Raw genomic sequence first — 26475 nt, forward strand, 5'->3', positions numbered from 1 at the left:
TTTTGGTGAGGCAATTGGGGTTAAGTGACTTGCCTAGGGTCACACAGCTAGTAAGTGTTAAGTGTCTGAGGCCGGATTTGAACTTAGGTACTCCTGACTCCAGGGCCGGTGCTCTATCCACTGCGCCACCTAGCTGCCCCCACAGCATTCTTGATAAGGGTAAGAGAAGAGAATTAGGCAGGCTCTCACAAGCAATATTTTATTGTAGGCCATTACTTTACTATCAAATAATTAATTGAAAAGTATAGAGAACACAAGATGCAACTGTGATTCTTGTTTGTTGGTGACAAAAATGTATTTTATTTCATAGATCAAAGTACAACCTTTCAGTCCTTCCTCCAACAGAAATGTCATATCTTTAAAAAACTACAAAACGATGTAAAAACAGAAAAACTTTGATCCTCTGATTACAAATGAAACATAAAATACACATTTGCCAAAGATACCCCTGTCATGCCAACACAAAGTGCAAAAGAAAGAATTCCCTATAGATTATGACATGCTGTAGATGCTTCTATTTGCTAACAGCTGCTAGAGGCAGCTAGGTGGTATAGTGTATACAGCCAGGGAGATCTGAGTTCAAATTTAGCCTGCAACACTAACTAGCTATGTGACCATGGGCAAATCACTTGACTTCTGTTTGCCTCAGCTTCCTCATTTGTAAAATGGAGATAATAATATCACTTAACTTGCCTGGATATTTGTGAGGATCAAATAAGATAGTATTTGTAAAGCACTTAATCCCATAGGAGGCATTATAGAAATGCTAGCTATTATTAACATTATATTGATCACATCTAGTCCCTTAGAACCCTGTATTTCCAGGTTGTGCTCTGCTCCATAAAATTGCACCTTCTTTACATTGGAATTAGAGATGGAAATATGGGGAGGAAAAGGATAAGCAGAGTGAGTATCCTTCCTAGGGGACAAGACTGAAGCAATAGCTGCTTCAGAGCATAAAGATAAGTTCTGAGTTACCACCCTGGAGTTCCTTTAAGTACCTGTGCATGTATATATCCATTCTCTGGTTTTCAGTTCTTTCTGTGCCTCAGTCCAGGTTCGATGAGGAGGAAATTTCATAATTTATTTTTTTTAAGTGAGGCAATTGGGGTTAAGTGACTTGCCCAGGGTCACACAGCTAGTAAGTGTTAAGTGTCTGAGGCCGGATTTGAACTCAGATACTCCTGACTCCAGGGCCGGTGCTCTATCTACTGCGCCACCTAGCTGCCCCGGGAATTTCATACTTAAAGCAGTTTCTATAAAGTATTTGCCATATCAAATTTGCTCCCAAATTTGGCATAGCCAATAGATGAGGTCCCTCCTCTCCCTTTGTAAAACGTAGCATCTTTGCTGCAGGATCAGTCTACTGCTGAGCTGGGGAATGATCACTCCTCAGGGCTGGGCTAGTGGACCACAAACTCTGGCCTGGACCTCTGGTGGCTTGCTCTCCAAACCTTTCAAAGCCAACAAGGTCACAGCCCAATCCAATTCTCCATCATCACCTAAGAGCAAAAAGAGAAGAGAAGCAACAGACAGAAGCGTCAATAGGACTCTGTGTTCACAGGTCACATAGCAATGCTCAGTACCCAATATGGCCATCAGATTCAGGGGGTCCCCCAGTCAACTGAACTAAACAACCACCCAGCATATTTGTGCTTTCTGCTCACTTTGTCCATGTTGCATTTAGGGTACATTTGATTTATTTATCACAAAACAGGTAATTATCTTTAAGATGTCCTGGTACAGCATGACAGTTGGCTTTGTGTTTTGTTTAAAATGCCCTGGACAATCATAGCAGTAGAGACAAAAAAAAAAGGAAAATGACAATTGAAGTATGGGCTGCCACCCCAATCAGTGCACCATTGGTGGAGCTATGAATTGTCCCAGTTCTAGAAAGATGTTTGAAACTGTATTCAAAAAAACACTAAACTATGAATGCCTTTTGACTCAGTAGTACCACTACCAGGTCTATACCCCAAAAGAGATTAAAAAGAGAGAGAAAAGATCTATGTAAAATAACATCTATAGTGATTCTAATTGCTGTAGCAAAGAATTGGAAACTATCAGGGTGTCTCAGTTTGAAGAATGCCTGAACAAATTATTTTATATAAATGTAATGGGATATTATTTCACCTTAAAATAATGAAAGAAACTGTTTCAAGCAAATTTAGAAATACTTATAGGAAGTAATGCAGAGGAAAGTGAGAGATAGTAACATTATAAAGAAAAACAACTTTGAAATCCAAGAAATTTGATCAATGAATGACTACCTCCAAAGGTTCAATGATGAAGCATGCTACCTATGTCCTGACAGAGAGGTCTTTTTTGGTAATTGTTTAAATTTTATTTTTTAAAAACCTTTTCTAAATATTTTTTGAACTATATGTAAGAACAGTGTTTAATATTTGTTTTTCTTTAAATTTTGAATTCTAGATTCTTTCCTTCCCTTCCACCCCTCCCCTTCATTGAGAAGGCAAACAATTTGATATAGGTTATACATGTGCAGTCATGTAAAACATTTCCACATTAGTCATGTTGGGAAGGAAAATACAGACTAAAAAATAAATCATCAAGAAAGATAAAGAAAGTTTTAAAAAGTATGCTTCAATCTACACTCAGACTCCATCAGTTCTTTTTTTCTGGAGGTGTATAGCATTTTTCACCATAAGTCCTTTAGAATTGTCTCTGACCTTTGTATTGCTGAGAATAGCTAAGTAATTCACAGTTGATCATTATATAGCGTTGCTCATGAGAGCAGTTGTGGTACATACCCTTTGACCCAGCAATACCATTATTAGGTCGTTTTCCCAAAGAGATCATAAAAGATGAAAAAGGACCCACATGTACAAAAATATTTATAGCTGCTTTTTTTGTAGTGGCAAGGAATTGGAAATTGAGGGGATGCCCATCAATTGGGGAATGGCTGAACAAGTTGTAGTATATGAATGTAATGGAATACTATTATGCTGTAAGAAATGATGAGCAGGTGGATTTCAGAGAAACCTGTAGGAACTTACATGAACGGATACTGAGTGAGATAAGCAGAACCAGGAGAACATTGTACACAGTATCAACAACATTATGTGTTGATCAACTGTGATAGACTTGACTCTTCTTGGCAATATAACGGTCCAAGATAGTTCCAAAGGACTTATGATAGAAAATGCTCTCCAAATCCAGAAAAAAAGAACTGTGGAATCTAGATGCTGATTGAACTATACTATTTCTACTTTTTTTGTTTTTGTTTTTTGAGTTCTTTCCCTTTTGCTCTGATTCTTCTTTCATAGCATGACTAATGCAGAAATATGTTTAATGTGATTGTACATATATAACCTATATCAGATTGCTTTCTGTCTTGGGGAGGGAGGAGGGAAGGGAGGGAGGGAGAAAAATTTGAAACTAGAAATCTTATAAAAACAAATGTTGAAAACTATCTCTACTTGTAACTAGAAAATAATAAAATACTTTAATGATTTTTTAAAAAAAGAGCAGTTGTGTGCAGTGTTTTCCTGCTTCTGCTCACTTCACTTTGTATCAGTTCATGTAAGTTTTTCCAGGTTTTTCTGAAAGTATCCTGTCCATCATTTCTTATGGCACAATAGTATTCTATCACAATCGTTTAACAGAACTTGTTCAGCCATTCACCAAATGATGAACTTCTCCTCAATTACCAATTCTTTGTTACCACAAAAAGAATTACTGTAAATATTTTTGTACATATAAGTAGAATTGTCATTTTTATTCTATTGGGTCAGCATACCCATGAGCAATTACTCTTTTTCTAATTGTTTAAATTTGACTTTATTTGTGTGAAAAGTGTTTTGTTGTGTTCATATAATTCCTGGGTTTGTCTTCACAGGTAGATTCCCAAGTATTTTATATCATCTGCAGTTATTTTAAAAGGATTCTCTTTCTATCTTTTGCTGCTTGACTTTGTTGCATATATATATGTTATATTAAAATATAAAAATAACATACTAATATATATGCTGTTGATTTATATGGATTTATTTTATATAATGGGACTTTGCTAAAGTTGTTAATGATTTCAACTAGTTTTAGTTGATTCTTTAGAATTCTCCAAGTATACCATCATATGATCTGCATAAAATGATAGTTTTGTTTCCCCATTGCCCATTCTAATTCCTCTTTTTTCTTCTTTTATTGCTTTAGATAGCATTTCTAGTAAAATACAATATTGAATAATAGTGGTAATAATGGGCATCCTTGCTTCACCCCTGATCTTATTGGGAAGGCTTCTAGCTTTTCTTCATTACAGATAGTGCTTTCTGATAGTTTTTAGATAGATTCTAATTATCATTTTAAGAAAAGTGATATGTTTTCCTATGCTTTCTAGCATTTTTAATAGGGATGAATGTTGTATTTTGGCAGAAGCTTTTCCTATAACTATTGAGATAATTATATAATTTCTATCAATTTATCATTGATATGGTAAATTATGCTGATAGTTTTCCTCATATTGAACCAGCCCTACATTCCTGGTATAATAAGTCCCACCTGGTCATAGTGTATGGTTTTTGTGATATATTGCTGTATTTTGTTTTAAAATTTCGCATCAATATTCATTAGGTGTATAGTTTTCTTTCTCTGTTTCTGTTCCCCCTGGTTTAGGTATCAGCACTGTATTTCTGTCATAAAAGGAATTTGGTAGGATTCCTTCTTTGTCTATTTTTCCAAAGAGTATATATTATATTGGAATTGTTATTTAAATATTTGGTAGAATTTATTTGTGAATCCATTTGGTCCTGGTGATTTTTTTCTTAGGGAGCTCATTGATGGCTTGTTCAATTTCTTTTTCTAAGTTAGGGTTATTTAAGTATTCTATTTACTCTTCTGTCAATCTGAGCAATTTATATTTTGTAAATATTCATCGATTTCACTTAGATTGCTAGATTTATTGGCACATGATTGGGCCACCAAAATAGTTCCTAATAATTGCTTTAATTTCCTTTTCATTGGTGGTGAATTCACCCTTTTTATTTTTGATGCTGGTTATTTGGTTTTCTTTCTTTAAAAAAATAAAATTGTGGCAGCTTGGTGGCGCAGTGGATAGAGCACTGGCCCTAGAGTCAGGAGGACCTGAGTTCAAATTCGGCCTTAGACACTTAACACTTACTAGCTGTGTGACCCTGGGAAAGTCACTTAACCCCAATTGCCTCACCAAAAAAAAATTTAATAAGTGGTTTTTTTATTGTATTTTTCATAAAACCAGCTCCCAGTTTTATTTATTAGTTCAATGGTTTTCTTGCTTTAAATTTTATTAATTTCTCCTTTGATTTTCAGGATTTTAAATTTGGTGTTTAATTGGGAATTTTAAATTTGTTCTTTTTCTAGGTTTTTAAATTGCATCCCCAATTCATTGATCTGTCAGAGAAGTCTTAAGATGCAGAATGAGATAAACATTTTTTGGACATGGCCCTTGTGTGAATTTGTTTTGCTTAACTATGCTTATTTGTTACAAGAATTATATTTGTCCCTTTTTTATTGTTGGGAGAGAATTTGGTGGAGAGTGGGGACCTAGCAATGGTGTTATTAAAAAAGAAAGAAAGGAAAGGAACAAAAGTCACTGAAGTATTTTTTTAATGCACAGAAACAAACAGGATGTTCTAACATCTTGCTTTAAAGTAATATGTTGGATGTTCTATTTAAAAGGAAAAGGAAACTATGCAGTAGAGATTTTCATTTTTATGTATAATCCTCATCTGCTCTTCTTTATATGTGGAAATACTCACTTTATTTGGTGTTCATTAAATTCAGAAAAAAAGTAATGCTGTGGACAATTCAACTCCACCGTGCTCATTTGTATAGCACTTTCATAATAGGGAACAATAAAACCTAGTTCAGAAGGCAGTATGTTCACAGAGATGTCTAAATGTAATCACTCAAAAGAACTCTAGCCATATTGGAAAAAAACCAAGTGGATGAAGAATGCCAAGTGTACAAATTATGATGTGCAGTTGGATAGACACTGCCACTCCATCAGCATATAAATTGGGATGAACAACAAATAGATAATGAACTATGCCTAGAACTGACAGGAGGTAGAGAAGAGAGCAGTCTACATTGCTTTTTGGAAACTGAATGCTGTGGTTCTTTTAATGACACCCCTTGCCCTAGGTTCTTTCTAAAACCTCAACCTTTTTTTTTTTTTTTTTTTTTTTTTTTTTTTTTTTTTTGGCGAGGCAGTGGGGGTTAAGTTACTTGCCCAGGGTCACACAGCTAGTGTCAAGTGTCTGTGGTTGGATTTGAACTCAGGTCGTCCTGAATCCAGGACCGGTGCTCTTTCCACTGCGCCACCTAGCTGCCCCTCAACCTCTTTTTTAACATTAATATTCTTACAGTGATGTTGTATGGCTGTATGTCATGAACTGATATAATCTCTGAAGAATTGAAGGTGAGGATCTTCCCAGGAACATTGGGGAAATTCTAGTGTGTGGACAGGCAGCTGAAACACGTCACATGCATGAAGAACCTTTGTAAAGCCTTCATCCAAGAAATTTGACAGGAAAAAATATCTCTGCCTGAGTCTTTCTTCACTTTGAACTAACCTCCATACATCTGCCAAAGTGTTGTTTTTTCTGAAGTGTAGGAATGTCAGCATTCCTATTCAAACTCCAGTGGCTCCCTGTAAGATATAAAATCTTTTGTTATTTAAAGTCATTTATAACTTAGTCCCTTCCTACGTTTCCAGTCTTTTTATACTTTACTCCCCTATATATATTGTTCCTTTCACATGACACTATTTCCCATCTCTGTATCTTTGCAGCTGCTCTTAACTATGTCAAGAAGACTCTCTCTATGTACCTCTCCCTCTTAAAATTCCCTGACTTCTTCCAAGCCTCAGTTCAAATGCCACCTTCTATAGGAGGTCTTTTCTAGTCACTTGGTGACTAGTGCCTTCCCCTCTGTGATTACTTTTTATTTACTCATGCTGTATAGCCTGTATGTACCTTTTTCTTTTCGTCTTGGCTTCCTTATTATAATGTAGGTGATTGTTTTTGTGCCACTGCATGTTTTGTTTTTGTTGTTGTTGTTGTTGTTGTTTTGCAGGGAAATGAAGGTTAAATGACTTGCCCAGGGTCACACAGCTAGTAAGTGTCAAGTGTCTGAGGCCAGATTTGATCTCAGGCCGGTGCTTTATCCACTGTGCCACTGTGCCCCGTGCCACTGCCTTTTTTTGCATCTCCAACACTTGACTTAGTACCTGGCAAACAATAAGCACTTCATAAATGCTTATTGACTAGCTGTTCATGTAGTCAGAGTGAGGAGTAATTGATGAACTCTTCCATTGGTATGATCAACATGTCAGGAGAATGTAAGGAAGGACTCTGCAACATTTGGTGCAACCCCTGTGGCATTTTTACAGGAAGTAAAGAGTTGCACAGAATGGGCTGGCATGAATGAATAAAAGTCATCAATATTGAAGGGATTATTAGAGTATAGCAAAAGTAAAGTCATAGGATATTGTTTTAGAGCTTAAAGGGACCTTGGAGGTTATCTTATCCAATCCCCTTATTGGCAGATAAGGAAACTAAAACCCCAAGGGTTGAAATGGTTTGCTCAAGGTCAAAGTGTTAGTAAGTGATACAGCTGGGATTTGAGCCCAGATTCCCTGGTTCAAAATCCAACACTTTTTCCAGTGTTCAACACTGTTATTCATGAGTTCCTGTAGACCAGCTACCAATGGATGTTATAATCTTCCTGCTGGTCTCATTCATTTGATATATTTATCAAAATCACACTATATACAAGACAGAAATAATGTGGTAGAGTGGGTGGAGAACCAGCCTGAAGTCAGCAAGACCTGGGCTGAGTCATTTAGCCTTTCATGATTCTCAGGCAAATCTCTTAAGACCACAAATTGGAGAACAGTTGCTGTTCTACATTAGTAGAGGAAGTTTCTTCACTAAGGATTCTCTACACCAGTGAAACCCAAGGTCTGGACCAAACCAAACCAAACTCTGTGCAAGGCGGTTAGACCGTGTATCTGAGGATATGAGGACAAGACATATGTCAGATCAAAAGATACCTTTGTTAAGGAGAAAGGGCACAGTGGGTTGTAGACAGAAGAAAGGTGGGGGAGATGGGCTTTGTAAAAGGGGGCAGCTAGGTGGCACAGTGGATAAAGCACCAACCCTGGATTCAGGAGCGCCTGAATTCAAATCTGGCTTCAGACACTTGACATTTACTAGCTGTGTGACCCTGGGCAAGTCACTTAACCCTCATTGCCCTGCAAAAAAAGAAAAGAAAAAGACATGAACCTTTAACCTGACTATGTAACATAAAGTGCTATGGAGCAGTGGTCTACAAACTTAAATCCGGCCTACTACCTATTTTTGCATGGTGCATGAATTAAGAATGGTTTTTAGTATTTAAACATGTAAAAGCTGTTTTTATCTTATGAGCTATATAAAAAACAAGTGGCATACTGGTGGGCTGAAGTTTGTAAACCCCTGCTGTAGAGACTTAGGTGGAGGAATGGAAATGGTGAAAACAAGTTTCAAAGAGAGCTTTAGCAGTAAACATGAGAGTCTCTTCTACCTGGAAAACATCACAGTGGTATTGGAGGGAGTGGACCAGTAAGGTAGGGTTTGCTGTCATAGAGTGAGAAATGATGTAGCTCTCAGAATGGAGTGGTGGATACTAAAGATATGTAGAAAGGGGCAGCTAGGTGGCACAGTGGATAAAGCATTGGCCCTGGATTCAGGAGTACCTGAGTTCAAATCCAGCCTCAGACACTTGACACTTACTAGCTGTGTGACCCTGGGCAAGTCACTTAACCCCTATTGCCCCGCAAAAAAAAAAAAAAAAGATATGTAGAAAGAAGACATTTTAGCAACCAGTTAAAAGAATTGAATAGATGACAAAGGTGAGTCAATTTTCTGGGGTTCTTTGAGGTGTCTTTTGAAGGACATGATCACTATTTCATGTCCATCCATCACCTTGTACTTCAGTAATTAATGAAACATACTATATTGCCATACTGAACAACCATCAGAATTCTGTTTATAAAGGGGAGCATTTAGAAGACCTTACTTAATCCTGGTAGGGGTGCCCTTTTCTAACTATACTCTTATCTGGACATCCTTCATGACAGTGATCTTTGGCTTAAAAAAAGATCATAGAATCATAGATCTAGAACTGGAAGGCACCTCATAGGCCATCTAATGCAGCTCCTTCGTTTTATCAATGGGGAAACTGATACCAAGAAAATTAAGTGGCTGGCCTAAGGTCACATTGTTTTTAATAAATAGGGGTGGTAATTGAACCCTGGTACTTGGACTCCAAAATCACCATTCTTTCCACTGTATCAGGCTTCCTTGGATCTTGCCTTGGTTTTTATGCCTTGGTTGCTATGGTAAAGAGAGGAACATTGAATCAGTTTATCTCTCTTGTTCCATCATTATTTTTTTTTAAACTGGACCTGTGATTTCATTATTGTAAGAATTTTTCCCACGAGCAATCAGCAGTTGTTCTTCAACATATATAGCATTAGCAAGTTACTTAGAACAATGAGAAGTCAAGGATCACATAGCCAGTATGTGTCGGTCTGTCTTAAAGCAAAGTCTTCTTGACTTGGAGGCTAGCTCTCTCTATAGTGCTCTACCCCACTACTTGTAGTTATATCTCTCAGTGAATTTTGTCCACTTTTGACTTCCACCTCCGAGACTATTGGGGTAAAAAACCTTTGAGTTCATTATATTTTGCTGTTGCAAATCAAAAGCCTTGGGTTTTTGTTTTTTGTAATGAACAGACCACAAATATGATAACATCATGTGTTTTGTTTACCTTTTATCCAGTTATGACATTGTGAAGATGTATTGATACCACTACCTGTATGTTGTTTGGAAGGAAGGAAACAAGCAGTTATCATGTGCTTACTATGTGCTGGGCACTTTGCTATGTACTTTACAAATGTCTTATTTGATTCTCACAGCAACCTGGGGAGGTGGTGCTATTATTATGCCCATTTTGCGGTTGAGGAAACTGAGGCAAACACACAAATGTTAAGCAACTTGGGTCACAGCACTAGTAAGTTTCTGGAACTAAATTTGAACTCCTGACTCCATCACTCTGTCCACTGAGCTCTCTATTGTTTGTTCTTTTGGTATGTTCTTCTGTTGAAGATAGCTTAAAATTAGTTCATCAGTGCCTTCAAAACTGGGTCCCCTAAAGCATTTCATCTTTGTGTACTTGGCTGGGTCCAACCACTCTTGTGAATTCACCTTCTTTCACATGCTCATTCCACATCCTTGGATACTGAGGTTCCAGAGTCTATATGTGATGGTTCTGTCTTAATTGATCATGAGATTAGAGAGCAGTAAAAGTGCCAGCAGATCTGTCCTATATTGTATCTATTTATTGAATCCCTCTCTATTTCATTTATAAAAGCCCTTGTAATAAGCTAGCTTAATTCATCACCAATAAAAGATTTATGTTAGGACGTGCATGGTTATGGTGGCATCAAGACTTGTAATACAACAGAGCCTTCTCTGTGAAATCTACAGTCTCTCAAAAGAGATCAGCCTAGTAATTCTCATAGGAAAACCCAAATGAATGAAGGATGCATATTGTCCACTTGATAAACGGTTGGGTGAGTGGCCTGTTTAGCCCATTTATATCCATATCTTGGATAGGGACTCTAAATGGACAGTGAACTTGGCCTAGAATTGAATGGTGGAAGAGGGTGGGCTGGTTTCTGTTTGGGAACTTGTACAGCACTTTCAACAATCTTAAGCTTCTTTCCTTTTTTTTTTTTAATGTATAAGGTATTTTATTTTTTCCGTTACATGTAAATATAGTTCTCAACTTTTGTTTATACAAGCTTTACAATTTCAGATTTTTCTCCCTCCCTCCCCTCCCTCCCCCCTCCCCTAGACAGCAGGTAATCTGATATAGGTTATATCTATATATCTCTATACATATACATATAGATATAGATATATACACACATATATAAACACATAATAACATTAATCCTATTTCTGCATTAATCCTGTTACAAGAGAAAAAATCAGAGCAGTGATGCAAAACCTCAAAATAGAAAAAAACAACAACAGCACCCAAAACAAAAGAAATAATATGGTTCAATCAGCATCTATACTCCACAGTTCTTTCTTTCTTTTTTTTCTTGGATTTGGAGATCCTCTTCTATCATGAGTTCCCTGGAACTCTTTTGTACCATTGCATTGGTGAGAAGAATATAGTCCATCACAGTAGGTCAACACTCAATGTTGATGATACTGTGTACAATGTTCTTCTGGTTCTGCTCATCTCACTCATCATCATTAAGCTTCTTTCCTAACGTGAAAATCTGTTCTTTAAAATACACACTTCTCAGACAGCTAGATGGCACAGTGGATAAAGCACTGGCCTTGGATTCAGGAGGACCTGAGTTCAAATCCAGCCTCAGACACTTGACACTAACTGTGTGACCCTGGGCAAGTCACTTAATCCTCACTGCCCTGCAAAAAAAAACCAAAACACACAGTTCTCTTGGTGATGCTGTTTGGTTGTGAATCCTTGAACACTATAGATTAGAAAGAATCAGAATTGTGAATGACCCTAAGGACAGTGGGGAGGTATATGCTGGACCTAGATTGGCTATGGCGTATTTTCATTGATAACTGACTAACAAGAGGTGGCATAAATGATACGGTCAAGGAAATGTATGATTGGAAAAGAAACGAATGTCTTGTAGGAGCAAGGGATAACAGTTGTCCGTCAACAGTAGTAGTAGCAGCCACAAAACATTAAAATACCTAGATAAAGGGCTCTAGGGTATCATATGGAAAAGTACTTGGTTTGGAGTCATAGGACCTGGGTTCAAATCCTATCTCTTCCACTTAATACTTTTATAATCTTGAACAAGTCTCTTAACACTATTAGCCTCAATTCTTTTTCTGTAAAATAGCAAATTGAATTAGATGACCTCTAGTGTCTCTTCCAGCCCTAAATCTATGATACAATAATCTCCATGAGAATGAAAATGATAATTATACAGGAGCCAGAAGTGCAAATGGGTTGCCATGTGATCTGGTGGAATGAGTATCTGTATTTATGAAGTTACGGTTGCATCACATTATCACTTAAAATTTAATGAGTAAATATATTTCTCACTCAGAAAAGTCAGTGCAGAAATTGAAATATACGCAACAGATCACTTAGGGATAATTGTTCTCTTTACCAAAAAAATCACCAGTATAAATGCTGAATCAGACCAATAATTCATGGTGGGGGAGGGCCCTATAGATTCAACCCTTCCTTATATAGACCTATTAAAGGAACCTAGTGTGGAAGCTTCTTTCACCAATTCAAGTCCTCAATTCATCTGTAATTTGTAATCTTAGAGAGTTGTGTGGGGACACTGACAAGTTAATTGACTCGCCTCAGAGCTCAGATTCGAACCCAAGTTCTGCAGCACTGAAAGCATTGTTCTGTCTATTGTACGTACGATGTTGCCTTCTATGAAAACTGTCACCAAGCATTCAAAAGGAAGACTTTTAGTTCAATATAAAGAAAAACTTTTTTCTTTTTTTATTTAGATCTATGATTTCATTCTTATAGGGAGTAAGGAAACACCCTCCACCAATGTGGATAGTCAATTTCTCTGCAATATATAGTATTATACAGTGGGAAGCCACTGAGAGGTTAATTCTTCATTATGCACTAAGATTTCCCCCTAGATTTCTCATAAATAGTGAGTTTCCCTAATGCATTTATGAAATGATTTGATTACAAGAAATTCATTTTACAGGAATCTGTCCTTCTAGAACACGTGATTTTTTTCAAAATAGGGCGCACTTTCATCCATTTCACTTATACTCTGGCAGGAAACTGCTAAATGTTATGGCATGGACTCTTTGTGGGTGATTCAGTATAATGCACAAAGTTCTTTAACATTGCCAAGAGATTTGGGGTAGCTGTTAGTCACATACTTATTCCACTGCAGTAAATGGAATCCTTGTTCTTTCTTTATGGGGAGAGGGTGGTGGTGATTCTGAGCCTGTGATTTATTTAATCAATTCATGAGGTTCATAGTGTGTAAAGTCCCTCCCCCAATGCAGATTGGTAACATCCACTATGTAACTTCTCGGTAGATCAAATAACTTTGTAAGACTAGTTGACTTGCCCACTGTCACCTAACTAGTATGTGTCATGGGTAGGACTTGAACTCACGTCTTCCTGATTCCAATAGTGACCCTCTAGGCACTATGTGTTGCTGCTTGGCTGATGCCTTAGAAAAAAATCCAATTCATGCCTGAGCTGTTTATTCCTCTAAAGCAGTTTATTCATTCTAGGCCCAATCATAATAATAATAGTGCAGCTGAATGTGTATCTTATTCTATGAGAGTTTAATTTTCAAAGACAATTAGAAAATTATATGGTTGACTGGAAGCATTTGTTTCTAAGCACAAGTTGATGTCATGTTGCTTCCCTAAGGAATTCCTATTGACAGTCAGCTGAGATGAGAATGTAGATAGTAGAAAGCTTTTAAATTAATTTATGATCTTGTTAGGTATATAAAGCCTATAATTACTAAGTAATTGTTACTTTTGCTAAAAATTTACGTTAAAATTGTTTTATGAGAGTTTCCCCCACCCACCCACAGTGATTTAGTGACTTAAAGGTAATAAGCTTAAGGGTATCCTCCCAGACACAGAGAACGTTCCTTCTTCCCTCTATTAATTCTTCCGTTCATTCAGCTTGACTTAAATTCAGGTTATCCAGTAAGCAGCTGGTTACCACTTGCAGCTGTGCCCTAATGGCACAGTTAGTTTCTAGGAGAGGATTTAAAAAAAGTGAATATTGAAAGAAACATAAGTGTTAATATTGCTGCTCATGAATAACCCCTAGCTCTTTTAACCTTTGGTATCTACCTGGCTCAGGTTGCTATAACCAAACCCCAAAGCCTCTGTGTGTATGCATATGCATTGGCTAGGTTGTGGGGAGGAAGAGGGCTTGCTATTTCTTCCTTCAATCAACTGGGAGCAGCTAGGTGGTGCACCTGGCCCTGGATTCAGGAGGACCTGAGTTCATATCCAGCCTCAGACACTTGATACTTACTAGCTGTGTGACCCTGGACAAGTCATTTAACCCTCATTGCCCTTCCCCCCCCCAAATCAATGCATTAGTTCAGTGATTCTTTGAGTATTTTGGTCTCAGGACCCTTTTACACTCATAAAAATTACTGGGGAGGGGGCAGCTAGGTGGCGCAGTGGATAAAGCACCGGCCCTGGATTCATGAGGACCTGAGTTCAAATTTGGCCTCAGATACTTGACACTTATTAGCTGTGTGACCCTGGGCAAGTCATTTAACCCCCATTGCCCTGCCAAAAAAAGAAAAAATATTGGGGATCTGAAAGAGCTTTTGTTATATCTATTAATATTTACCTTATCAAGTATTAAAACATCTTAGTATAGGGTATCCTCATAAAGTTTTAGGGCAGTTTTAAGCTTTTTAAAGCTTATTATAAATTTATAATTTAGCAATTGGTAATAATATAAGTTTATAAGCTATTATAAAATAACATTGTGTGGTTATTAATGTTTATATTACAAATTTAGAATAATTGTATAATACTATAATATCAATTTATAATAGCCATCCAAACTTACATTATTATACTATTGTAATAATATAATGCCTAGTATAATAATGACTCAAGCTTAAAACTACACTAAAACTTTTGGAACACTATTATGAAAATAGTTTTGATTTTATGAACCCCCTGAAAAGTTTCAGGGACCCCAGGGGTTTCCTGGGCCACACTTTGAGAACCATAACATTAGATTATTGATTGATTTAGGACCACATACCACCACCACCTCTCCCCAAAGTCCCCTACCCCGGTAACGAGTCTTGTGCTCAGCAAAAGATTGATTAGAATCTCAGAACATTTGGGAAATACTAGTTTAATAATAACGCCTCACTTTTAAAAGTGCTTTAAGGTTTGTAAATCATTTGGTAGTACAGGTATGACCAGAGGTAATGTGCTGTAGTGGAAAATACATCAGCTTCAGAGTCAGATGTTAACCTGAAATAAAGACTACCAAAGTAGCAAAAACTACGATCTTTAATTGAGGCAAGAAAATTGCAGTTCAGGGTCACCACATAGCACCAGGGTACTGGAGTGCCCAAGATGGGCAGAGGGAGTGGGGTTATATACATTTCTACTGGGCACAGCCTCAAGAAACTGTTCTCTAAATTGTTTTGCAAAAGAAGACTGGGGGCTCTCCAAATCCAGAAAGAAAAAAAAAGAACTGTGGAATATGTATACTGATTGAACCATACTATTTCTTTTGTTTTGGGGGCTATTTATTGTTTTTCTTTTTTGAGGTTTTTCCTTTTTGCTCTGATTCTTTTCTTATAACATGACTAATGCAGAAATATGTTTAATGTTACTAGATAGATAGATAGATAACACCTATATTAGATTACCTGCTGTCTAGGGGAGGGGGTGAAGGGGGGAGGGAGGGGAGGGAGGGAGAAAAATTTGAAATTGGAAATCTTATAAAAACAAATGTTGAAAACTATCTCTACATGTAACTGGAAAATAATAAAATACTTTTATTTTAAAAAAGAAGAAGAAGAAGAAGACAGAACATCTGGGGGCAGGGGGAGGGGTAGCATCTGGCAGGAGCTCCAGGTGCAGCATGGGGGAAACTGGAAACTAGTTTGGACCTGCTCCAATCTTGGGGTCAGTTGGGATCAAAGTCAGGTAGCCCCTTCTGATATCTGTATTTCACATTCTTTTTTTTTTTTTAATGGTTTAGATAGTCCTCTTTTAACTGGTTTTGATTACCCTCAGGCAGTTCATAGCTCTAGAAAAGGTAAGCAGATGCATTCAACACCAGACCTGGATTCAAATCCTACCTCTTCTTAATGCTGTATAAATTTGAGCAAGTCACTAGACATCTGTGAACCTCAATTTCTTCAACTATAAAATGAGAAGGTTGGACTAGATGACCTCTGATGATCTCTTCTAGCTCCAAATCTCTGTGATCTTGTTCTCATGATCTTACCAATGCAGAAACTGAGGTTAGGTGACTTTCTCAGGGTCATACAACTAGCAAGGATCAAAGTTGAAATTGGAGAACCCCAGACTATGAGCAGACAATGAGAACCTGCAGACAATGTGCCCAGTGCTCTTGTTAAATTCTGCTCTTATTTTAGATGACTTTGACAGTGTTCTTTCCCTTCCCTTTCCTATGTGAGTGTGGGTATTCTACCTGAATCATAATGTATTGTAAAGCTGTCTAGGAATTTATACAATTTGCCCTTGTTATTTCTGGCTGGGTTGTCTACATCTGCCCCACACTCTTCTGGCTTATTATCCCTGGCCAATGTTCTTATCTTCTGATGCTTCTCCTGGTGTTTCTTTTCCACCTCATTGACAGATACAGTAGCACCCAAGCTTTTGAGCTTCCAAGGCTCACTGTACCCCAAGCCATTTGACACCTGTTTGGTTGCCAAGTGCTCCACAGTCCTATTAAGGTAAGTGGTGGCAGCCCTATTTTTCAGCATTTTCTAGAAATCTATAGCAAACTACAGCAGGTTGGGCTGCAGAACCCCAATTCATTCCCAAAGTGAAATACCAGAGTGCCTTGCTTCTTTGAGAAAAAAAGAGAAGACATTTCATAGTACATGGCTCCCCAATCATGGCCTTAGTCAGGTTCATTAAAACAAAATGAATATTTAAACTTTCCATTACTGTAAGTGATAGAATCTGGGTTGCTTTGTGATATTTAAAGTATTGCTGGTTTAAGAGACGAGGAAAAGTCCAGCCTAGATTAAAGCCCTGGCCTTTTTGCTATTTATGTGTGATGTGTGTGTATATATGCTGTAAATATATAAAATAAATATTATAAAAAGAAATTTTTTAAAGTCAAGGATCAGTTATACCCTAGGGAAAAATAGATATGGATTGGAAAACTGTTATCAACTCTTTCTTTATTGTACTGGCTACTCTGTGTTGACAGATAAAACTATGTGCCAAATAAAAGAAACATCTTTAGAAACAAAACAAACCTAAACAGCTGGAAAGATCAGTTTTAAAAAAAAGTTTGTCCATTTGGCTTCACAAGATAACTTGATAACCACGAAATGTGGAGCTTTAAAAAACACTGGTGAGTTTTCCAAAACTCTGGTCCTATGAGTGGCAGTAAAATGTAGACTGTACTCTCCTCCCTTGGTCCCCCCAACACCATACACACACACACACACACACACACACACACACACACACACACACACAGAGCTGATGAGATATGATTGGATCAGGTTCCTTAGGGCTTTACTCCATTGACACTGTTCAAGATAAATTTAAGTAAAAAGCTCAACCTGAGTGAAGACTTCAAGACTAGAACCTGTATCCATAATCCACCGTAAACCTCATATTCTGGTTTATAGGATTAACTGCTTGGTGTGGCCCATGACATCTCTATACTTCTGGCCATTTTCTTTTTCTCACTTGCCCTTTATAAAGAGACTAGGAGATACACATACTCAGTCTTTGAGAGAAACAGAAATTCTATAGAAATGATGTGTTGAACTGAAGCTTTATTGCTGGTAAATCCAGTTATTTTAACTATGATACTGTGCATTAGAGCTGTGGAATGTGTTTTGTTTTAATGGATATTCCAGGAAAGATAAGTTTAACTGTAACCAAGTGGATTTTCATTAGATTGTAATAATTTTTTAGAAATGCACTTGGTCTATCTTAAGCCACGTGTAAGAGTCTTAATGTTCTCTTTTATTCTTATACAATTGTATTTGGATTTTTGACAAAAGGGAACAAATTAATTGTGTAGTGAAGCATGGCTTCTGGGATAGATCACTGAGCAGGGAATAGAGTTTCATGGTGAACCTTTGACTTGCTGATCATGGATAATGGATGTGACCTTGACCAAAAGTCATCTACCTTTGTCTCTGCTTACCTATATGAAAATGAAAATAATACCTGCCTCACAGATATAACCTAAATGTAACCTAAAACTCTTTGGTAATTTACCTGTCACCTCAGTTCCTATATATGATTATGGAATTACTGCCACTACCTCCAAAGCAGAATTTTCCAGGATTTGGGAAAGGCCCAGGGACATATCCATCTGCCAGGCAGTTTTCATGGTTGGCCACTACTGGTTTTTTAGCTGTTCACAGTAAATCACGTTTCTTGAACAGTAATACCATGTTTGATTTAGTTGCCCTATAAATCCAGGAACAACTAAATAAAATAAACAGTGTGCTTCTCAGAAAGCCACCAGAGTAGTACTAAGCTATATTTTAAGGGAGGCTGATTTAGAGATGGACAGGCTATATTTCTTTGTAAAGTAGAAATCCAATCTGAATCAGTAAGGGGGAAATAGGGTGTTTAACAAAGTCATTCATGGGGATTATAATAATATTAATGGCTAATAAAAATAATAGTTAGCATTTATATAGTGCTTTGGGGCAGCTAGGTGGCGCAGTGTAGAGTACTAGATTTGGAATCAGGAAGACCTGAGTTCAAATGCAGCCTCAGACACCTACTTACTGTACAACCTTAGGAAAGTCACTTCACCTTGTTTATCTCAGTTTCCTCAACTGTAAAGTGACCTGAAGAAGGAAATGGCAATCCATTCCAATATCTTTGCCAAGAAAACCCCAATTACGGTCATGAAGAGTCAGACATGACTGAAAGCACTAAACAACAACATATAGTATTTTAAGATGTACAAAGCTCTTTACATATATTATCTCATTTTATCCTCCCAGCAATCCTGAGAGGGAAGTGCTATTATTATCCCCATTTAACAGAAGAGGAAACTAAGTCTAAGAAAGGTTGAATAATTTGCCCAGGATTACATGACTAGTAAGCATCCATGGCAGGATTTAAACTCAGGTCTTCCTAACTGCAAGTCCAAAATTTGTCTCAAAAAAAAAAAAAAATCTGGTAGAGGGATTTCTTTTCTCAAATTTTGAGATTAACTTGTGTAGTATTGGTACTAATTGTCCCTTAAAAGTTCAAGTCCAAACAAAAACAAAAACAGAAGTTCAAGTCCAAAATTCTATCCACTGCACCTACTAACTACATTTAGAAAAATTGAGATCTGTGTTTTTAGGATCCAGATCTGACTTTGATTTTTGCCCCTACCTACCTACTAGAGAACACAGTTGAAAAGGGAGGCAGACAACCCAACCTTTGGTCTCTTTTGGGAGTGGGAAAGGAAAGGGGTGGAGGGTGGGGTGAGAGAGGTAGGTGGGGGAACATAGAGGAAAAGACTATTATAGGATCATAGACTTAGAGCAGGTGTGGACTTTAGAGGTCTTCCTTACTGCCAGTTCAGTTTCTTGTCTACTATGTCATGCTGTCACGTCTGGGAGTTACAACACTTGAATTCCATTTCTTTTTAATATTATTTTATTTTATTTTTTTGGTGGGGCAATGAGGGTTAAGTGACTTGCCCAGGGTCACACAGCTAGTAAGTGTTAAGTTTCTGAGGCCAGATTTGAACTCAGGTACTCCTGAATCCAGGGCCGGTGCTTTATCCACTGCGCCACCTAGCTGCCCCCTGAATTCCATTTCTATGAATATTTTACTGACTACAGACTCCTAAAGAGGCCACTTCGTAAGCTGTTTCTGAACTTTAGTTTTCTCACATGCATAGTGTGGATAATAATACTTGCACTACAAAGTTGTTCTGAAAATAGACAACACTAAAGAAATAGATTGTATTATTAGTATCACTGCATTATTTCAATACAGTTTTACCACCGCTAGGTCTGTACCCCAAAAAAGATCAAAGAAAAATGAAAAGGTTCTAGATGTACAAAAATATGTATGGTAGCTCTTTTTGTACTGGCAAAAAAAACCTGGAAACAAAGGGGATGGCCTATTAATTGGGGAGTGGCTTATGGTTAGGAATTCTATAGAATGATATTGTACTGTAAGAAATGAGTAAATAGATGATTTCACAGAGATGTGGAAAGACATATGAACTATGGACAGAAACAGAACAATTTATACTATAATATCAATATTATAAAAATAAAGTCTTTTTTTCTGGGAGTAATTTTCAAAAAGATTTTGGTTTTTTCCTTTTTAAATGTGTTAACCTATGAATTAAGGAAACAATCAATATAGGAGAAAATATGGTCTTTAATTAGGACAGAGGAACTATAGCTCATAGTATGGCAAAGCCAAAAGCTAGGAATACCCAAAGATGGGAACTGAGGACAGGGTTTTTATGGGGTAACAGAACAAAAGGGAACCAGAAGACTGCTGGGGTGGGGTGGGGAATGGCATGCCCCCAAGATGATTTCCTACCTTTCCCTATTGTACAGGATAAGTTCTATTAGATATTCTTTCTTTTCAAGGGTTCCTTGATGGTTCTTAGTGGAGGAGCAAGGTGTTCCCTATTACCTCTATTTTCAAATCTACTCTTTGGGATATTTGAGCACAGTAAATGGTCAAGGAACATGAGAATATGAGAATGTTTCCCCATTTATCCAAGTTTGACTAACAAGGCAGGGTATGAATGGGCCTTGAGGACCCAGATGGATATTTTTCTTTTTTGTAAAAAATTAAATATTTTTTCTCTGAACTTAACAACCATCAAATAAAATAGGCATTTAAAACGGACATTTCTGGGAAGGAGAGGGGGTGGGTTATTGAGAAAATAAAATTAATTTTAATTTTTAAAATGGGTATTTCCATATACATAGGGGGGAGGATTGTACATGAAATTGCTAGTCTCCATTATGTACAGCTTGCTTTTCTTTTTAAGTATACAATAAATCAATCAATAAACATTTATTAAGTACTTATTATGTGCCATATACTGTATCCTGTGGCCCACTTGTCTGGGCTTCTTTCTATACTTCCTTTGTTTCCCTTTTCTGCATTTAAAAAACTGATACCTCAGTAACTCTCATTTTCTTCTTCTTTTTTATTTTTTTCAACCCTATTCCTATTGCCCTTTGCCTTCCCACTGACCACTGGGGAATAAAAAAAGAAAAAAAAAGAAAGAAAAAGAAAGACCTTGTAACAAATATGCATAATCAAGTAAAACAAATTCCCACATTGTGTCTGAAAATGTGTGTCTTACTCAGATGGACCCTTATCTAAGAACTTCTAATTTGGGCAACAGGGGGAGACCACTGGTTTCAGGTATGAAAGCAAAAAAAACAAGAAAATAATTAAAATCATGAAGGTAGTCAATTAGTATGAATGTGGTTCCTACTTTGGAATTGCCTGGGCAGGGCCAGAAGGATGGCCTTGGGTTTTTCTTTTTGAGTGAGAATCACAGGCTTTATGGAAGTGTTGATCACATTTCCCCTTGTGATTCTATTTGGAAATATTCAGATTCTGTAGGGCAGGGGAAAGATACAATAGGTTCTAATACACAAAGATCTTAACAAGGGGAGGAAAAAGCCTTCATAAATAACGGAGCGGCATGTAATTGTGTGAATGCCTTTCTCTGTTCTATAGCAAGCAATATCAGTTCATTTGTATTCCTCAGAGGAAGGATGGAACTTGCCATGACAATATTCTAAGAAGCAAGAATATCCTCATGCACATAATGAGGGTCATTTAAAAAAAAACAAATAAATTGTGGCAGTCATAGTTTAAGGAGCCCTACAACATTTGGGAAAGTCATTTAACTTCTAATTCTACTAGAGACCTCCAAGGCCCCTTCCACCCCTAGATCAATGTTTTTTTTAAATCTCAAAATAGAATGTATTTATTAATATCATCAATATAGCATATTATCGATGTATTTAAATAAACATACAAAATAGCTAGTTAAATCTATTTATAGGTATATATATGTGGAATATACAATAACATTTAATTCTATATTTTACAATTAACAAATTATATTATAATATACACTTAAGTAGTACACATTGAATATATAATTAGGTACACATATTTATATATGTGTTTTTGTTAAATATGTGTATGTTTACACACAAATGCATGTACAGCATAATAAATAAATACAGAAAACCACAAAAGTCTATCTCTACTGATGAAATATAAAATATTTGATGGGAGAGACTGTTTTATTTTTGTTTTTGTGCCCCTAGGTCAGTCTTAAAAGTATTTTATTTGGGGGCAGCTAGGGTGCAGTGGATAAAGCACCGGCCCTGAATTCAGGAGGATGTGAGTTCAAATCCAGCCTCAGACACTTGACACTAGCTGTGTGACCCTGGGCAAGTCACTTAATCCTCATTGCCCCACCCCCCAAAAAAATTCTAACCTGTAAAATATATGTATATTTTTAAATTTTTTCAGTTACATGCTTTTATAAGATTTTGAGATCCAAAAAATTTCCCCTCCCTCCTTTCCTTCCCCCCTCCCCAAGACATAAAGCAGTCTGATATAGGTTATGTATGTATAATCACATTAAACATATTTCTGCATTAGTCATGTTGTGAAAGAACAATCAGAACAAAAGGGGAAAACCTCAAAAAAAAGAAAAAAAAAAACAAAAGTAGAAACAGTATGGTTCAATCTGCATTCAGAATCCACAGTTCTTTTTTCTGGATGTGGAGAACATTTTTCATCATGAGTTCTTTGGAATTGTCTTGGATCATTGTATTGCTGAGAAGAGCTAAGTCTATTCCAGTTGATCATCACACAATGTTACTGTGTACAGTGTTCTCCTGGTTCTGCTCACTTAACTCGGCATCAATCCACTTAAGTCCAGGTTTTTCTGAAATCTGCCTGCTCATCATTTCTTATAGCACATTACGTTCATATACCACTACTTGTTCAGCTATTCCTCAGTTGATGGGCATTCCCTTGATTTCCAATTCTTTGCCACCATAAAGAAAGCTGCTATAAATATTTTTGTACATGTGTCACCCCTAGATCTAAGATCTTATTACTATATAGATGTCATCCGAGGAACAGCCTAGCTCAGTTCAGAGACGCTTATCATCTCAAGGTTGATGGCTAGCAAGTCATGGAGAAAATCAGCTTAAGGCAAATATATATAAGTATATGTATATATTGTCTCCCCTGATCAAATGTAAGCTCCTTGAGGTCAGGCACCATTCAAATTTTGTCTCTGTATCTTTAGCACCTAACACATATGCCACATAGGCATTTAGTAAGTGCTTATTGATTGGTTTAATTGACTGGTGTGATTGTAATCTGTGTTGGTAGAGGACATAGCCATATCACTGACATTATGGAGTCTTTCTTGGGGGCGTGGGACAATGAGGATTAAGTGACTTGCCCAGGGTCACACAGGTAGTAAATGTCAAGTGTCTGAGGCCAGATTTGAACTCAGGTCCTCCTAAATCCAGGGCCAGTGCTTTATCCACTGCGCTACCTAGCTGCCCCATTATGGAGCATTGAAATATTGTTTGAACACTTCGTTAAAGTATATTCCCAACTAGAATATAAATTTAAGGCAAGGACAGGTCTCCTGCTTTCTGTGTATTCCCACAGCAGCCAGCATAGAGCTATTTACACAGTAAATATTCTAGAATTATTTGCTGAATGAAAATGAAATTTACATTAACTACCTGTGTCCTAATAGCAGGTAGACAGAGATAAGAGGAGCTCACCAATGTGAAGTTCTTGTCCATAGATTCATTCTCTCCCCCGAATGTGCTAAGATGAAGAATAATAAGCTAAATTCTCTAGGGGGTTATCTGTAGTAGAGACCTGGGTAAGAAGTTCTTATCATTTTAGTGTTTGTTTTAATTCATTCAGTCATTCAACAGATGTTTGTAGAACACCTAAAATGTGCAAAACTTTGTGGGAAGATAGAAAAAAAGTATAAGTAAAATCAGCAAACATTTATTTTTGAGCACTTAGTATCTATTAGTCATTGTCCTAAGTGCTGGGGTTATGAAGAGATGCCACAAATTGTCCCTCCTTTCAAGGAGCTCAGAGTCTAATGGCAGATACAAATGCAAACAACTATGTACAAACTGCACATATGTAGAGTAAATTGGAGATAATCTCAGATGGAAGGAAATATAATTTAAGGAAGACTGTGAAAGGCTTCTTACAGAAGATTAGACTTTAGCTGAAACTTGAAGGAAGAGATGAGGGGGGAAAGAATTCCAGGCATTGGGAACAAAGAGAAAATCCCTAAAACCAAGAAATGGAGATCTTCTTCCAAGAAGAGCAGGGTCACTGGATTACAGTGTATATGGTAGGGAATGAAGTAAGGCATAGGAAAATAGAAAGGGTAGGAAGTGACCAGGTTATAAAGGACTTTAAAAGCCAAACGGGATTTTATATTTGATCTTGCAGGCAGTAGGGGAACCGGTGGTGTTGATTGAATAGGGAGAATGATATCATCAGGCTTGTGCTTTACAAAGATCAACAGCCCCTATTTTCAGATAATTTCCATATAGATGTTCTATCTATATGCTTATTATAATTAGAGAGAATTATAAGATAGTTTATGATTAAGTACCAAATCAATTCATTCCCTCTGGTGAAGCTTAAAATTAGCTAAGATACGTCCCATTAATGGTTGCCTAGAAATGCAAGCATTTTTCAGTTTACCTCTTGTTCTCAGGCACAGACAGACTTGGACTTCTTTTGACTCTTCTTGGTCCAAAATGAGTAGGAGGTAGTTGTGAAACTCTTCATTTGCTAAATGTCTGCCTGATGTTTTATGATTTTTTTCCGTATGTGTGCTTGGATATTGTTTACCATTGGGCAGATTTTAGAACTCTACTGAGCCTATCAAAGGCCTGCTTTACCACAATATAAAAGACAGGCGTGGGCAGTAGACAGCACCAATATAAATGCTTCTCTATTACTATCTCATAGAAAAAATATGTCACAATTCCCTTTCTTTTTAGTGGTTGAAGGGTGCCAGCTGTTTTGCCTGTGCCAAGACAATGTTTTGCTTTGAAAATTTGAAACCAGCAATACGTGTAGGTGTTATTTTTCTGCAGAAATACTCTCTTCACTTGATACTAAATACTCTTTGAGAGGAAACTCCCTTAAGGTGGAAGAGGATCTGGACCCTCTGTCAAACCTGTCAGCCTGTGTTGGCAAGGATAAAGTGAATGATATAATTTACTCTCCAAAGAGATTTTTCTCCAGTCTCCAAAGAATTAAAAGTCACAGATCAGCCAAGGGGTTCTGAAAAGACCGTGATGGGCATGAATCACATAACACCAACTAAGACTCACATGGGAGAAATAGTGTACAAGATAGTATCTGAGACATATTAAAGGAGGTGGGCTGGTCATATAGTGAGAGCAGGGGATAGTTAGTAGATACTGATGTGCCCATTAGTACCCATGTAAAGTCAAAGTCAAGAGATTCAGGGGCAGGTCTGTGGTACCTCCAGATGAATGCTTGTGTCAAGGATCAGAATTTTTGGATGCAGATCATTCAGAAGAGGGAGATCATATATGCAATGAAGTATGTTCTCAAATGTGCTTGACTTTGTTCCTTATTTAACACCTTCTTATCTTTCCTGGTCTTTCCCTGTCTCCCTTGCCTTCCCCATACTGCCACAGTTGGTCTTATGCACATTTTATGCATTGTCTTCTATGTGGGTTTTGTTTCCCTTGAGATCCAGAAATCAAGTCACAAACATTATTAAGCACCTACTAAATGTCAGATGTTGTGCTAAGTACTAGATATACAGAGAAAGTCTAGACAGTCTCTGACCTCAAGGAGCTCACAATCTAATGGGGGAAGACCCCCCCCACACACACACACACAAAGTTGAAAAGGGGGGGGGGGAGTAGCTGGCCCAGGGGCAAGATGAAGTCTTGTAGCTGAGAAGGGAAATTTTGTGATAACCTTTTTTTCCCCCCAGGGCAATGAGGATTAAGTGACTTGACCAGGGTCACACAGCCAGTAAGTGTCAAGTGTCTGAGGCTGTCTTTGAACTCAGCTTCTCCTGAATCCAGGGCCCGTGCTTTATCCACTGTGCTATCTAGCTGCCCCTATAGGTAACCTTCTTAAGTGGAACATCTGGAAGGAGCTATCCTCTCTAATCAGGAGAGAGGAACCCCAGGGGCGGTGTGAGTTCAGATTTAATGCCATCTTGTAAGATGAAGCAACTGTAGTATGACAGAAAGAACTCCAAATTTGGAGTCAGGAGACTTGGGGATTCAAGTCCTATCTCCATAACTTAAGCAAGTTATTTTACCTCTTGGAGCCTTAGTTTGCTCTTCTGTAAAATGGGAACAATAAAAAAAATTAAATAGGAATAATAATGTTTTTATAATATACCTCCCCAAGTTGTCAATATCATATAAGGTAATGTATATGAGGTACTTTAAAAATTTTTAATATTGTGTTGACTTTTATTGATGCCTTATGTTTTCATATGACATTCATATCATACTCCCCAGAAAGCCTTCCCTTGTAACCAAGGTTTAAAAAGAAAAAAATTTTAAACAGTTTAGAACAATAATATATGTGCGTGTGTGTGTGTGTGTGTGTGTGTATACATAAAATATATACACAC

General features: G+C 37.2%; 1 long non-coding RNA gene across 1 annotated transcript in view; it reads right to left on the reverse strand.

Moving 5' to 3' along the window:
• Nucleotides 1-657: 657 nt before the first annotated feature.
• The window catches only part of LOC122752774, a 50744-nt gene continuing 24926 nt past the window's right edge, over nucleotides 658-26475 (reverse strand). Inside the window, exon 3 of the long non-coding RNA XR_006356208.1 lies at nucleotides 658-1502. This is a non-coding gene — a long non-coding RNA (uncharacterized LOC122752774). The remainder of the gene's footprint in view (nucleotides 1503-26475) is intronic.

The sequence above is a fragment of the Dromiciops gliroides genome, chromosome 4 (assembly GCF_019393635.1).
Source record: "Dromiciops gliroides isolate mDroGli1 chromosome 4, mDroGli1.pri, whole genome shotgun sequence".
NCBI lineage: Eukaryota > Metazoa > Chordata > Mammalia > Microbiotheria > Microbiotheriidae > Dromiciops > Dromiciops gliroides.